This window comes from Seriola lalandi, unplaced genomic scaffold (genome assembly GCF_002814215.2).
Source record: "Seriola lalandi dorsalis isolate HSWRI2012SDOR001 ecotype SW California unplaced genomic scaffold, Sedor1 jcf7180002054904, whole genome shotgun sequence".
NCBI lineage: Eukaryota > Metazoa > Chordata > Actinopteri > Carangiformes > Carangidae > Seriola > Seriola lalandi.
In genome coordinates, this window is record NW_019525456.1 from 101,914 (window position 1) to 105,097 (window position 3,184).

The 3,184-nt window shown below is 39.3% G+C and overlaps 1 protein-coding gene across 1 annotated transcript in view; it reads left to right on the forward strand.

Annotated features, from left to right (window-relative positions):
• LOC111672868 (apoptosis-stimulating of p53 protein 2-like) overlaps nt 1-3,184 on the forward strand; it is a gene marked incomplete at its 3' end in the record, with an annotated part of 10,694 nt that overhangs the window by 6,045 nt on the left and 1,465 nt on the right. The gene's annotated exons all lie outside the window — the stretch shown is intronic.

Genomic DNA, 3,184 nt, shown 5'->3' on the forward strand with positions numbered 1-3,184 from the left:
TGACACTATGCAAACGACTCCAGCATCCAGCCTCTGTATTTAAAGTAGATAAGATTAACTGTAATTTAAATTTAGCACTTTAGACTTCCATAAAACTGAGATTGGCTCCTACATTTCCCATAATGCATCTGGAGAGGGTCATTGCATCAGACCCAGTTTTTAACAGGTTAAACATGACAAGTCAACTGATGTCCAGTGTAAAACTTTTCAAAATAAGAGCATGTTGGTAGAAAATAAACTGCTCCTCCATTTCAGTGAGACAGATTTGACATTGGGCCTAAACTAAGTGATAATTCACTAGGTCAGAGGTCAGAGAGCTCATGGCATCACTTCCTGTCTAGCCTCTGTAACTCTACAATCTCTCATTCAACATTTCTTTCACTGGAATTAAAAGCTTTGTGATTTTAGCAAAGTTAAACATTTACTTTGTGAGCGCTGAAAAAACTACAGCTCCCATGAAAAAAACTACAGTCATGGCAGCGCAGGTACTTCGGCCACTTGACGTCGGTTCATCCACATGCAAATCTAAAGTCATTTTACAACTTTGTAGTTGTAATACCAGCGTTCAGTTTCATTCGACTTGCTCACAGACTCTCCTCCTCCTCTTCTTCTTCTTCTTCCAACGGCGACATTTAGCCTGCAAACATTTAGGGGCTCATGGGAAATGGTGTTCATTTTTCGATTGTAGTTTGTTTTATTTTGTGGTGTAGTTCCAGACACCAGTGGGACTTTGAATGAGGTTTTCTTACATCGGGAACAGAGCCTGAAAGTTCTGCTTTCATGTTGACCCTCTATACTAATATGCTAATGTTAGCATAACGATTTAAACTATCACGTTGATCTGTTAGTTCGTTCACATGTCAACGTTGAGCATCTGACCATTAACATCCATCAACACACACACACACACACACACACACACACACACACACACACACACACACACACACACACACACATTTACATGTTGCCTCAAAGTGACATTTCATTTTCAGACGTTGTTGTTTTTCTGAATAAAATCACAAAGAAAAACTGACACAGAAAATAAGGAAAACTCATAATCTCCTGATCTTCTGTGAAACATCTTAAAACATCTCCGTGTCCAACACCAGAAGATATTTGTTTTACTGTCACAGTAGATGAAGAAAATCAGCAAATTCTCACATTTGAGAAGCTGGACGTGAAGGATTTTGGGCGTTTTAGCCTGAAGTGAGTCCCGCAATCGACCAATCGATTAATTGATCATTGTTTTGGCCTCATTCATAAGTGCACACTCAGAATGCATTTGAGACACATTTTAATACCAGGTGTAAACCAGCGTCTCACTCCTCCTCCTCCTCCTCCTCCTCCTCCCTGTCATCCTCCTGAGGGACAGGCCGCCTCGCCTCCTTGGGCTGTGATTGGCTGCGGCGTCTCCTGGTCGACCTCGGTTCGGTGACTGATGCCGGTGACCCACTTCATCTGCACGAACCTGAAGGAAGACGAGCGATGCTCCAGTTTTCCCTCAGTATGTAGGACAGCAGGCCGGACGGACGGCGGCTGCTCGCTGAGACTAATTCATCTCTGTCAGAGTCACATCACATCATCGCTCTCAGTCTGTCGCTCAGCAGATCACTGCTGAAATCTTTCACATGTGGAAACAAGTGCCAAACTCGGCATAAATCCTCCCCGGGTATTACTCTGTTGATAAAACACGTTAGCTGCTCAGAAATCCAAGATGGCTGCCATTTCTGGCAATTATTTTCTCATGAATAATCCAGGTATCAAATCAAACATTTTAACAATGAAGGAGAAATTTAGTACACTGTAAAAAATGAAATGAAAGTATCTTTCACCAAAAAAATATTATTCACAAAAATAATTTAAAAAATGTTACTCATAAAAATATTAATCAAAAATATATATTTTTAAAATGTACCAATAAAAAATATTAATAAAAAATATTTTTAAAAATGTTACTCATAAAATTATCCCCAAAAAAATATTAAAAAAAAAAAATTACTCACAAAAATATTACTCACAAAAATATTTTAAAAATATTACTCAAAATATTACTCAACAAAAACATTAGTCCAAAAAAAATTACTCACAAAAATCGGTAAAAAAAATATTACTCATAGACGATATTCCAAAAAAATATTTTTACAAAAAAGCTTAGTTACTAGCCCAGCGCTACCACATTTGTATTTGCTTGTATCCAGATCATTGCAGTTATCTGCTGCACTCCTGCGCTTTAACTATTTTTAATGATGGGGAAACTAAAATGTTTCTTGATTACTTTGGTTTCCTGTCGACAACAACATCGGTTATCTGAGCTGGAGCAGAAATCTCCCAGGAGCCACCTCTGCAGACCGACTAAACGTTTGTTTGGAGGTGGCACTTCATTTCCATTTTCAGCCGAGCAGCTCTGAGTCGCTGCGGCTGCTGTGTGCTAATCTTTCAGAGTGAACATGAAACAGGACAAAAAAAAAACCTTTCCCAGAGTAATTGGGACTTAAAAAGAGAAACATTAGCGTTGAACCCAGAATCCTCTCTGATGTGTGACCCGGTGTTTTAAAACCTGGCAGCAGGGAGCTTTCAGCTGGCCGTTAAAGCTCTGTGATTGAGACTCTGTGAACTCGCTCCAGCAAACGCTCTCCGCCACATTCACTCTTCATCTGCTCCCTTCAAGTGAGGAACTCGACCAATCAGCTCGTCTGTCTCCCAGACGAGTATCTGCCGTCCTCTACCTAAAGAGAGAAACTCACTTCGGATCTTTTGTCTGAAAACATCAGAAACCAGGAGAGTAGAGTGAATCGCTGGATGTCGGATCAGTGTCTCATGCTGTGTAGACGTTGGTCGTTTCACCACTTGATTTTTCACTTCTCACTTTAAATGACATTTAAATTTTAAATTAAAACATTTAAATTCAGTCATTTATTTATTTATATTATTTATTCACTATAGAAACTGTAACATAATGTGTTATTTTTATCTATTTTACTTATTGCTGCTGGTTGTTCCTGGTATTGACCCACGTATGTTGATCTGTTGGGTGAGCTGCAGGGGATTTGCCTTTCTTTGGATAAATAAAGTCTGAATCTGAATCTGAACCGGAGGCAGAATGAGGAAAGAAGAGAAGAAGCACTAACAACAGAAGAGGCTGAAAACACAAATACCAGCTCTGTCACATCTTTAGAAACCA